We start from the raw sequence: 13,821 nt of genomic DNA, 5'->3' as shown, positions 1-13,821 counted from the left end.
AAAAGAAAAGGAAGAAAGAAGACAAAAGGAAAAAAAAGAACAAAAAAGAGAAAAAACAATACAATACATAAACAATACAAAACCCAACCTTAACACATTAAACTAACACAATAAACTAAACCAAACCAAACCAAACAAAAACAATTTAAAAACATACATCATACCTTTTCCATATTCTATCTTTCATTCCCTTGTATCATTGACCTCCTCTCACCTCCCTCTTTGTATTCCACTTCCATTAATTGTTTCAGCAATTCCTTTCCATCTTTCTCTATTTTCTATCATATAAATGTCTAAACATATTTTTAATCTTATTTCCATTAAAATTAGTATACTTATTTAAGCTTAACTCCTTATAGCATTTCAGCTAAAGCCATAAAATTTCCTTCCAACATTTTTCTATCACTCATTAACTTTACAATATTTCTATATATAGACTTTAAATTTCCAATCTTCTTCCACCATCTCCTCTCCCCAGTCTCGGACTCTACCAGCCACTTCCGTCAACTCCATACAGTCCATCAACCTGGAGATCTTATATCCGAGGCTCTTAACTCTTTTCCACGTCCCTTCTGCCAGTCTTCTTCATATTCTTTGATGCTAAAGAGCAGATCTCGGGGAAACTCCAATCCAACGATACTTTTATTCCTTCTCAACAGGTCAGCCAGATTTCCATAATTAAAGCTAGGATCCCTAAAGTATTTCAGGGCATGTTTCAAAATTCCTCCAAATCCAAAGGCCCCCAGAACTCCAATCTCCTCCTGACCCAAGTCCATATCCCAAAAGTCAGTTAATCCCTGCATAAAGGGATCTTTCCAACTTTCCTTTTCTAGTCCAGGCCAGGCTCCGATCTTCAAAATCTGACTTTTTCTAGTCTCAATCATAAAAGGCCTCCACTTGTAGTCCTCAATTTGCCACTGTAAGGCTAAGGCTCCCCCTTGTGTTACTTTGGGTTCGACAGCAGCAACTTTCTCCTTCTCCTTTTCAGCAATTTGTCCTGTTGAAATAGATTCCTGTGCCAAATCCTGAATAATTTATGTATTAGTGCTCACTTTTGGTTCCAAAATGTCAATTTTAGTAGTCATAGCATCCATCTTTTTATGAAGCTGTTCCAAAAGGTGGCTTATCTTAGAAAATGCAGTCCATAAGGCTTCTCCTGTCGACATTCTTGAATATCCAAGGTCAATTTCTAGTTCCCACAGTTCTTATCAAGCAGCTGGAGATTTCCCAGCTCCACTCTTATAACAGTTTCAAAAGCTCCCTCTAGAGGGGAACAGTCTCCACTTGTATCAATCTTTTCCAACACAGATCAAAAAGTAAAGATAGTTTCAATTGTCAGATACTTTTCCTCCCTTTTAAACGCAGAAGCAGACAATGGAAACAATATATTTCTCTTATTTCACTAACTGTCAACATCCGTTCTCTTCGCTGTCAATGAACTCTCCCGAAACGTCAATCACTGGGAGCCCGTTCCCAGGTTCAGAGCAGTGGTAATTTAATTTTAATCACTCTCTCCTGCAGGATACACAGTCCAAAATTTCCCCCCTCTTCTGCTTCCAAGGGGGGGTCTAATAATTTCAATCGATGGAAGTTTAATCCTTTACATAAGGCTTTCCAAGACCTTAACTTGTAAGCTCTTTGCTTCAGTCTATTTACAAAAGGGGAAGGCGGACTTCCTGTTTTGAACCTTCCCCGTTCGATGCCAAATTAAGATATTTAAAGATCCAATTTTCCTTTTTACTCACGGGTTGTTATTTAAAATCCAATTGTCCACAAGAAAAAGTCAGCGCTCTCCGGCAACAGCAATGCGGCTTCACTCCGTGAAAGAAGCAGTTGATTCAAAGCACTGCGCCGCTCACCCCACGTCGCTCCAGATCCCCAAAACAGGGTTTCCCCACGAGTAGGGGAGGCGCAAAAGATGCCAGCCGAATCCCAGGTTCACAGGCTTCTTCTGCCTGTGGTTTCAATGGGTCTCCGCCTTCGCCATGGTGGTTCAGACCCAACTTTCCACGGAGCAAGTTCCTCCCGATCGGAGGAGCTCCGCCATTGCCGGGGGTGCCAACCCGGAAGTCCAGGAGCTGGGTATTCCAGCCCTCAACAAGCTCAGTCAATGAGTCGCCAGGGGGAGAAAGGTCCCGCAAGGCTTGACGGAATCTATCAGGGTCCATCAGCCTCTGTGGGCAAGCCCAAATCGGCTCGCCACCTAAGCAGGGTGGGGGTGGAACGTCAATCCTGGTTTTCAGAGCGTAGTGATCAGACCATGGCACCTTCATCAAAGGAAACATGATCACATCTATACCAACGCCAAAGATCAAACCCAGCGTGTGGCCTGCTTGATGTGTGGGGCCCGAAACAAACTGCGAGAGCCCTAGTGTCGCCATGGAAGACACCAGGTCCAGAGCCTGTAAGGAGGTAGTGGCATCAGCATGGATGTTGAAGTCCCCCAATACCAGTAGGTTAGGGAACTCCAAGGCCCAGCTGGCCACCGCCTCCAGCAGGCCTGACAGGGTGGCTGCTGGTGCGCTAGGTGGCCGGTACACCAGCCAGACAGCCAAGCTCACCTTGGAGCCCCACACTAGGCCAACACATTCAATGCCGGGGATCGATGGTGGTGGTAGAGCCCTGAAAGAACAATCTTCCCAGATTAATAATGCCACCCCTCCCCCCTGGCCCACAGTCCGTGACTGGTGGAGGATGGAGAAACCCCGGGGCGCCATCTCTCGTAAGGTGACAGTTTCCCCTTCGCGCACCCAGGTCTCCGTCACACAAGCCAGGTCGACGCCCTGCGAGGTGAAGAAATCTCACAGGGTGGCGGTTTTGTTGCCTATAGACCTCGCATTGCACAACACCAGTGACGGAGGTGAGTAATTCTTGCTCACCCTACCCTCGTCTCTCGGGATGGGGCGCAGATTGGAAGGGGTACGAGCATATCCGTATCTCGATCCCCTTCGCCTATGACATCTGCCTCCACCGCCATACCTCCCTTGCCCCTCCACGGTAGCAATCCCAAGCCTCATACTCGCCTCCATTTACAAAATATAAAAGCAAAACAAACAAACAAAAAAACAATTACACCAAAACAAAACCAATCCCCACCCCACTCAACAACCATCCCACCCCAACCCAAAATAAAACAAAATAAAAAGACATGAATAAAAACCACCGTTTATGGTGGTACAACAAAGTAAAAAGTAAAAACACTTTTAAAACACTTTAAAATATATAAAAACATTTTTAACATTTGCTGCAGCAGCACCAGTGTCCTTAAAGTTGTGGCGGTGGTGAATGTGGGTCTGGTGGAGTGGGCTTGCAGGGGGAAGAGTCCTCCCCACAAACTCACGGCAAAGCGGCAGCAGCAATGTCCCGAGGCCTCCTTGGAGCCTTATATGCTGAGGTGGAGTATGGGGCCCGCCCCCAGGCCCAAGGTGGAGAATGGGCTTGCAGGGGGAGTGGTCCTCCCCAAGACTCACCGGCAAAGTGGCAGCAGATTAATTAGACAAAGTGACTCCCTTGCCTTGGGAGGCAAATGACAGCAGGCAAACCCTGAAAAATTGCTGTCTTGAGGGGCCACTAGGGGCGCATCGGAAGATGGCTGACAATAACATCTCTCCGACCCACACGAGGTAATTAGGAGGCTGTGATGGGAGTAAATAGCCTCCCTGCCCCCCCAAGCATGCCCTTGCCTGCTGTGCCCTATACCACTCCCGAATTTGTGGGGATGGGGGCACTAGGCAGAAAGCCCTCCTGTGGATCTCGGCGCTCCTGGACACTGTCTCTGATCCGCGCCTCCTAGCTGCAGCAACTTCAGAAGAAACAATTAGGAGGAAGCGAATGCACATATTTCAAGGAAGAAGGGGGAGTAAAGACTGCTAACTGAAGAGATCTCTGATAAATAAAACGGGTCGGAGGAACAAGAATAAATCATGAGAAGACACACCAAGGCTCGGTATGTTTGGCAACGGGACTGGATGGGAGAGGGGAAAAAACTTTCCTTTCTTTTCTCTATGTGATTAACTAAGAATCCCCCCCCCCCACAAGTCACAAGTCAGAAATGCCGTTTAAATGACTTAAGCTGTGGATTTAAGGCTGTGTGGAGATAATTTTCTAACCAAAGCATGTTTCAAGAAGATGGTGGAAAGTATAAGAGCTTTGGAATGACGCAGTAAAAAATACCGTCGCCATTTTGGCAAGTTCTGTTGGAAGACTTAAGTCTGGGAGGAGGAACAGAGCTGGTTTTATTTTGTGGGTGAGCCTCCTCAATGGGACTAAAGAGCGACAGATTAATGATGGAAAGAGTGCTGTTATTTATGAAAGTGATGATATATGGAAACCATCTGGATATGATGATTGGACGAATGGAGAAATTCACACAGGATTACAATTGGTGTTTACCAGCTTAAGGAGATTATCAGAAGAGATCCAAAAAAAGAAAAATAAAAATATACGAACAAGATGAGATGTGGAAACAGCAAGACTGGATAGAATTATGAACATTATTTGGACAGATTTGTGAATATTAATGCAGCAGCAAGATGGTGATCGGAATCCCCCTTCGGAACTTGAAATATGGGTCCCCTCAACAAAAATTTAAAATTCGGCTTTGTAATTCAGAATTTATGTGATGCAATTTGATTTGATTGGTCGGTTAATAAAAATTATTTAAAAAGAAAAAGAAAAATTGCTGTCTTGTGATAAATGAGGGTGTTTTTTTTAAAGCCACCACAGAAAAGGTCTGTTCTCATGCTGCCACCCTCCAGACCTCTCACATAGAAAGCACAGAAAGGAAAGTCTTAGATGATCATTGTCAAGTTTGGGTCAGTTCATAGGGGGAGAGGCAATCTTTGCTATGAGTGGTTGGTTGAAGCCAAGGAGGGGAAGCTATCAGCAGGGTCCAAAGGCTTCACAGGCCACCCTCAGTGGCATAGCAAGGTCAGGTGGTACCCAGTGTGGAAAATCTCTTGTCCACACATTGAACTCTAGCTGGACTCCCAAGAAACTGTGATCTACTCACAGTATAAAAAGATTGGCTGTGATCTACCCATTGTCAATGCCAGGAGGGAGGGAGGCTTGACCAAAGTGGTTGAGCTTTTTTTGGATTCCTCGCCTGCCTCCTTTCCGTCCCATCCCTGCCTGCCTGCCTGCATGACTCCTCCAGCAGCCCGAGATCGCGCAGCTGTCAAAACAAAGTGGCGAAAATACCTCCCTTCCCCCAACGGCTCGCAGTAGGCGAGAATCAAGGGTGGGCGGTGAGCAGAATGTCACCCCCCTTGGAGATGACATCTGGGGCAGTCCACCCACACCTTGCTCCGCCCCTGGACACATCCAGCCTGTGCGCTGGGAGTTCCACACCCTGGTGTACCATAACTGGAGCAATCATGCAAGTTTTGGACCATAAAAAAGCATGGTCTCTAAAATAATTTGTGGATTGTGCAGAATCTTGGTCTCTCTCCCCCCCCTCTTGCAACACATCACTTTTTGCTACATTAATCCTATTTTATGAAAGCTAACAGGATGGCTGAAGCACCTTTATAGATGGAAATGTTTAATTTTACACCTTGAATGCTTTTGGGGATGGGGAAGTAGGGAGTCAAAGATTAAGATGTGTGTCCCTTCCTGCCTTCAGCATTTCTTGCCTCTCCTTCCTCTTGTAAAGTGAAACGCAGAACTTGTAAAATGATCTCTGAAGCAACTGAAGGGGAGAAATGTTATGGTCCAGAACAGCTATTAAATATTCCTTTGGCATGCATGGTGGATATCGAACCCCCCCCCTAAAAACATGGTTCAGATCTTCATCAGTTGGTGAAAGCTTTAATATAAAGTGGCACGCTGATGTCAATTTAGTGAAGACTTGACTGGAACTTAAGATGAGCATCAAAGAAGTGCAAGATCGGGGGGGGGGGGGATTCTAATACTGTACTAGTAGAAGAGGCCTAGATGCCACCCTTCCCTTCTATTCAGTGCCCCAAAGCCTCTTCCTAAACATGAAGGCAATCCATGAGCACTGAACTATAACTCTTGACAGGCTGTCTCCTTGTTGATAAAACTTGAAAAAGCAATTTATTCTTAAGAATTTAAAGTAGAGATGTAGGAGAAACCTCTTGACGACTTTCTGTCCTTTTTTAAAAAAAAAGACAAGCAAAGAATTAAAGGCTATTCACCCCTTTCCTAAAAATACACCCATGTTGTTACCTTTCTTGCAAAGTCTTCCAGCAGCTCTACAGCCCGCTGGCCTCTCAGAGAGCATCAACAGCACTTAAGAACTTGCTACAAAGTCTTGAGCTCAGACTTCACCAAGAGAGTAATCATCCAGACCTTAAAATGTTTGCAAATGATCTTATACTATTGCCAAATGTGGCCTAGCCAGTGCCTTTGGGCCAACAACAAAGTTTCTGTTGGTAAAAAGCTACTTTTAAAAGAATGGCAGGAAGGAAAGTTTCTAGAATAAGTTTTGTTGCTTTTTATTATTATTATTATGCATACATGAACATTTTTGCTCAGAGGGCTGCTCAGTGCCCCTGCTTTAGCAAGGAAGGGTTTTAAACATTCATGATTCAGGAGGAGGAATTTGTTTTCAAACTGCAGCCATGCCAAACAAAACAAGCTCTGAAGTCTTGCACTTTGAGCAGCCTGCTAGAAGTCAGAAACGGCCTCTGCTTTCAGAGTGAACGGTGGTGTCTTCAACCAAGCCTACAAAGGAAACCTGATAACCCACAAACACATAATTAGTAGCGTTTCAGCTACCTTTCTTTTGGCACCCTGCTGCTCAGCTTCAAACTTCCTATGCAGGAAGAATATCCAATCATGTGCTTGGATGCATCCAATAAAATGGGAAACACAAAAAAATACAGCCTGACTGCTGTAGTGCCTAAGCAGCACTCCCCTCATTGTAAAAGCTTATGATCACAGTGGTGTATATACCAGAGTTGGCTCAAGTCATTTTGGTGCCTGAGGCGACGTATAAGGTGGTGCCCTCCCTCTTAAAGAGGCTGCCTGACTGAAAGCTGAATCTTCATTTTTGGTGACATGGCAGCATCCTAAGAACAGAGGTCTGGCTTAGGAAGTGCAGGACACACACAACTCTGTCCTCTCCAACACTTAACTGCCACTGCCCATCACCTAGTTGTGGCTGCCGAGACCATATAACACCAGTCCTGAAGACCTACATTGGCTCCCAGTATGTTTCTGAGCACAATTCAAAGTGTTGGTGCTGACCTTTAAAGCCTTAAATGGCCTCGGCCCAGTATACCTGAAGGAGCATCTCCATCCTCATCATTCAGCCTGGACACTGAGGTCCAGCTCCAAGGGCCTTCTGATGGTTCCCTCCTTGTGAGAATTGAGGTTACAGGGAACCAGGGAACTTCTTGGTAGTGGCACCCACCCTGTGGAACACCCTCCCATCAAATGTCAAGGAAATAAACAGTTATCTGACTTTAAGAAGACATATGAAGGCAACCCTGTATCGGGAAATTTTTAATGTCTAATGTTTTACAATTTTTTATGTGCTGTAAGCCGCCCAGCCAGATGGGTGGAGTATAAACAATAAAATTATTATTATTATAGCTGCATCACTCTGCCAAATGATAGGGCTGACCCAGGTGAATATGGCTGACATCTTGGCTTCTTTTTTATAAGTCATGAGAAAAGAGAGAGAGAAAGAGAATTCCCTTCTCTCTCATCAGAATATCTATTCTCTGACAGTCATCTCAGGGTCAGGAGCAAAAATCTAAGAATATTAGGAAAAGAAATGGTATGAAATATTCAGACTAATATGAAGCCTGATATCATCATGCTACCATACAACTGGGCAATGGCAGGGCTTTCACAAATAATCCTCAAAGGTACTGTATCTAAGGATGAAAGGAACCCTTCCAATGGGGTCTGCCTGATTGTAACCACTTCTCAAACTCCCCGTTCAGCTGAGATAAGCTGGATAAGAGGAGTCAATCAATATGGATGGAAAAGGTGTCATATATTTCAGATTCATCTGAGGTGGTAGAGCAGCTGCATGACACATGCACGGAATACAAAAGCGCCACAATTATAAACAAGCTGGTGCCTGCCACATTGAATGTTGAAAACAGCACATTGGGTTCTACTGGTTTCACTGGTTGATATAAATGCTCAGTGGAATTTGAGACTGTGAAGATTTGAGACCCATGCAGCTTGCAGGGACCAAACAGGTATGCTGGAAATACAGAGAGTGGAAAGTTGAAAGGGGAAGTACATCTTATTATGATTCAGGCAGCAGTGGGTGGCATGGTGGGGCAGAGCTGTTTACCTGACCTCCTGCAAGGTGGGTGGCTGCTGATTACTGGAAGGCAGAGTGGTGAGGTGGCAAACACAACACCACCACCACCACCACCAGCAGCAGCAGCAGCACTGTAGTGGCTCTGCTATGTTTGCATTGCTCTGACCTCATATCTCACCCCTCCTGGTAATCAACAGTGACTCACCACAGCCAAAAGTTCAGCTGCCAAAAATTCAGGTAAGCACATCTAACTCCATCACCCTTTCCATAGTGTTCTAGAGATTTTCTGTCTCTGGTAGCCTATATCTTTACATGTGGCTATAAAGCAAGGATGCTTACTTGCTTCCTGGCTGCTGTTATTTCAGCAGAAGCAGTTTTCATTATCTTGCAGAGAAAGTCATTGTCTAAAGACACAAGTAATATGTTTGTTGGTTAGGCAGCATGTTTATCACACTCTGAACTTGTTTGCAATTGAGATTGTGTTCCCTTGTTCACAAGGCTATCTATCCTGAATGGATGGAAATATGGTTTTGTGACATCTCTGACAAAGCTTTGTTCCTCCAGTGCCTATTATCAGCCCGGATGAATTTTGCAGGATCTTATTTGGTGCATTGATATTCACAGGCACAGTTCGGTGCACACAGTTACCTATGACACTTTTTGGTGGAAGGATGCAGAAGACACTTCATCCATACTCAGGAATAACAGATTTATACTTCCAGTGCTAACAATTTAGCCTAAAAATTGTGTTTCCATGGTAATTAGTTTCTGGATCTTTTGCTGTTGGACCATGGTGGAAGTATGGCAGTTTCCTTCTTCTTTACTACTGCTCCTTACACTCAGGAAGGCAATGCATCTAGGTAATGTTGTTATTATTATTATTATTATTATTATTATTATTATTAATAGTGTGATTCTCAGATGCAATCCACTCTTCATACATAAGCTTCTTTCCATATAGCAGTTTCACAACTGGTTTAATGTTTTCCCCATTATCATACTATTAAACAGTGTATCTGCAAAAATGGGAGGGGTCACAAGTTGGAAAGAATTTCCACAGTGTTCTCACAATGTTTAAACATTTTATTGGACCAAATCATCTGCATTTTTGTAAATGCATACATGTGGATGAAACCATTGCACACAATATTGTTCTCTTTATGTATCAATGTATTCAAGTCGTATGAGTGGCACATACATGGGCAAGAATGATTTTTGATACATAACTACAAAAACTATGATGCAGTGTGTGTATGCAAAAATAGCATATGGGAAATAGAATGCCAAGGCCCTTAAGTAAAGTGAACAATTCAGAATATTATAATGAATGGCAATATTAAGGGAGCTGCAGATTTTCACATAAAGCCACTCTCCAGGGGTTTGAAACAGAAGTTGGAAGGTGGAATTCTGTCTGAAGCCTTCACAGATATGATGTTATAAGGTAAAGTTACCAGACGTCCCTGTTTCCCGGGGAGAGTCCCTGGATTTACAAATCAGTCACCTGACAAAATCCATCTATTTAGTAGGAAGTTGAAAAATGTCTCCAGATTCATTGAAAAAAATCTGGCAACCTTTATTATAAGGAATGAACATAACTATGTGAAATTAGCAATGAATGTGCACCACCATGCTGAGGCTCACAAATGAGTTTCATTTGGCCACAGGTCCTCCCAAATAAGCATGTAGTTAGTGGGAAACATGGAACAGGTTAACATACTGACCCTTTATTACTTCAGCACCACCTTCCTGCTTTTAAGTCACATGTAAAAGCTGATTGACTGGGAAATAACTCAGGCTGCTTAGCAGATAGGCAGGCAAAGGGTTAGTTTTGAAAATTGGGAGTTATTAGGTCAAGAGAGCGCCAAGACAGAACTCCTGGAAAATCAGGGCCTTTAAAAATTCTTCTAGCTTTATGAGTATCTGTCTGACTAGGTCATATTAAAGCTCTGATCCGCACAAAAATTAATTCCCAGTTGGATTTTCATCTCCGCTCGTGTCTTCAGGTCAAGGAGTCTGGCTGGGGAAGATATTATTAAGCATTCCACTTCAGTCTGTAATTAGGAACAGTTCTTTAAAAATGTCTACAAGACTGTCTTGAATACACTCATTCAGAAATATCCTCCGAGTCTCCCCTAGACTGAGCACTCTCACCTTTTATTTCTCAACTCTGCTTTTGCATTGTACTCATTGCTGTTCTTGATTAATTTGAAATAAGAGAAGCAACTGGGAATGTTGCTTAGGTTACATACCAGATTCAAAGGAGCAAAGGGCACCATTAACAGATGACACACGAATCCAAAATATGCCTTAAATGTTGCCAGAATTACATGGTCAAATTATTCATGACTAATTAGATTATGGATTTGTGAGTTTACACTCGACGTTTGTTTTGTTTTACAAAATAATTTCCAGGAAAGCATTTGTTGCTCATTTGTATTCCAAAAAGAGTGAACCTGTCTTTTCCCAGCTAATTGTTTACAGTAACTATTCACTAACAGCCCCCCTGAAAGTGGTGTGTTTGTACATCAGTGCTTTGAGTTGGGTGTCCTATTGACTAGTCAACTGCATTGCAACACAATACAGTGATACCTTGGTTCTCAAATGCCTTGGTACTCAAACAACTTGGAACCCAAACACTGCAAACCCGGAAGTAAGTGTTTCAGTTTGTGAACCTTTTTCGGAAGCCGAATGTGCTCTGTTTTGAGTGTTACGCTTCCATACTGACTGCCACACTTTCATTTTGAATGTTACGCTGAGGTCTGTCTGTTTTTACTATTTATTTTGCATTTTTGTTTTTGTGGCTCTTTTAGTTTTGTTTTTGTGACTGTGTGGAACCCAGTTCAGCTATTGATTGATTGTGTGACTGCAGTACATTGTTTACTGCTTTCATTCTATGGATCAATTAGATAGTAAAATTCATTAGATAGTAAAATTCATGTTAAATTGCTGTTTTAGGGGTTGTTTTTAAAAGTCTGAAACAGATTAGTCCATTTTGCATTACTTTCTATGGGAAAGTGCGCCTTGGTTTTGGAATGCTTTGGTTTTGGAATGGACTTATGGAACGGATTAAGTTTGAGAACCAAGGTACCACTGTATATGGTTATGTCATCTGTAGGGTCATTGAAAGAAAAATAGGAAACTGTCTTATACTGAGTCAAGCCACTGGTTCATCTAGATCTGAATTCTCTACAGTGATCAGCAGTAGCTCTCCAGGAGTTCAGTAAGGAGTGTGGGGATGCTGGGGGTGGTACCTGGAACTTTTGCATGCATTAGAACTTTTGCATGTATTGGATGTTCATTGCACATACTTGTCTTACTTTTGTTTTCAACACTCACAGCAAATTGGCTATTTCATGTCACCAGTTTGTACAAACAGAGAGCTTGCTCTGAAGCATGATGTATTAGAAACGAAGAATAGGAATGGGGCACAGAATTTGCCTTGTTTTTGTATCTGTGCATTTAAAAAACGTTGATCTAATTTTGAGTTGTTCTGCGTATACTCTCTGCTTAGATCTGTAATTTAATGCCTGCACCACTCTGTATAAAAGCTCTATGTTCCCCTATTCATTCAGAACGAATACAATATTTTCCTCTCTGGGCCAAAATGAATAGAATTTACCAGCACAGGAACCCCTTCCAAATGGATTAAACCAGCCAAATTGCAGACAAATAGGTACAGGGACTTTTAGCGAGAGAAATAAAAAGGATTCAATTTCTTCCATAGTTTGTTATGGAAGGGAGAGAGCGAGCAGGTGTTTGCCTCTTTCTTAACTTGAAATATTTAAAAGGTGGATGAGTTGTGCGTACATTTTTTTTTAATGCTTTGCAACTTCACATCAGATTTTCTTTCTGGATGAGTTGTGCGTACATTTTTTTTTAATGCTTTGCAACTTCACATCAGATTTTCTTTCTGGTAGTTGTTTGTGTCTTCCAAAAGGGTTTACACTGATTTCCTAATAAGTCTTTACATGTCTCTCAGAAGCCTTACAACATGAGGCTGTCTAGAATGCTGCCCATGGAGTAGTGAAGAGCTTTGGGATTTTGTTGCTGCTGTTAAAGTAGAGCTATATTGGCTTTAAAAACAAACAACCCAAAACCTTAAATAAAGCTTTTAACTTTTAAAAACATCCTCTCTGGCTGCACTTCAACAACAACGACAAAAAACCCGCACAAAAATATCAGAACCCTCCATCTCCACAATCCAGATTATTTCAGTGATCTGCAGTCAACATTTTGGACAGGCTCATTTCCTGCCAAGTATACATTTTTTTTTTTTTAATAATAATTTTTATTAAGTTTTCACAACATAAACATAACAACATAAACATAACAAGAAAAAATAACAATACAACATAGAAAAAGAAAAAACACAGATCATACAAACTTGAAGACTTCCCCATACCTCTCCTGTTCTGCACCCTTATTTCACAATTTTCTCTAGCAACCCTTCAGTCAATTTTTACATATCACCTCCTTAAAACTTCTTCCCTATGGTTTATAGTTTACAGCTGTAAATCTTTATTTCTTACCCCTCGACATCTTTTCAGTCCTTAATTTGACAACAATTCTCAAGATACACTTTAAATTTCTTCCAGTCCTCCTCCACCGCCTCCTTCCTCTGGTCACGGATTCTGCCGGTCATCTCTGCCAGTCCCATATATTCAATCACCTTCGTTTGCCATTCTTCCAGAGTGGGTAGTTCTTGCAACTTCCAATACTTTGCTAGTAGTATTCTTGCTGCTGTAGTGGCGTACATAAAAAAAGTCCTATCCTTCTTTGGTACCAATTGGCCCACCATACCCAAGAGAAAGGCCTCTGGTTTCTTAGGAAATGTCCACTTAAGGACTTTCTTAATTTCATTATAGATCATTTCCCAGTAGGCCTTAATCTTTGGGCAGGTCCACCAAAGGTGATAGAAGGTTCCTTCAGACTCTTTACATTTCCAACATTTATTGTCAGGCAGATGATAGATCTTAGCCAGCTTGACTGGGGTCATGTACCACCTATAGATCATTTTCATTATGTTTTCTTTCAAGGCAGAACATGCCGTAAATTTCATGCCGGTGGTCCATAACTGTTCCCAGTCAGCAAACATAATATCATGACCTACATCTTGCGCCCACTTAATCATTGCTGATTTTACCGTTTCATCCTGTACATTCCATTTCAGCAGTAGATTATACATTCTAGAAAGATTCTTAGTATTGGAATCTAATAGCTCTGTTTCTAACTTAGACCTCTCACTCTGAAAGCCTATCTTCCTGTCTTGCTTAAATACTTCATTTATCTGATGATAATGCAACCAGTCTCGGACTTTTGACTTTAGCTTCTCGTAGCTCTTAAGTTTATATTTATCACCATCATGTTCCAAAATTTCTGAGTATTTTAACCAGTCGGAGTCCATGTTGAGTCTTTTAACTGCCTTTGCTTCCATTGGTGATAACCATCTGGGGGTTTTACTTTCTAATAAATCCTTATATCTAATCCAAACATTATACAGCGCCTTTCTGACAATATGGTTTTTGAAACTCTTGTGTACTTTTACCTTGTCATACCATAAATACGCATGCCAA

Source organism: Podarcis erhardii, assembly GCF_964252035.2.
Source record: "Podarcis erhardii genome assembly, chromosome: 10".
Lineage (NCBI taxonomy): Eukaryota > Metazoa > Chordata > Lepidosauria > Squamata > Lacertidae > Podarcis > Podarcis erhardii.
This window is presented reverse-complemented; position numbering follows the sequence as displayed.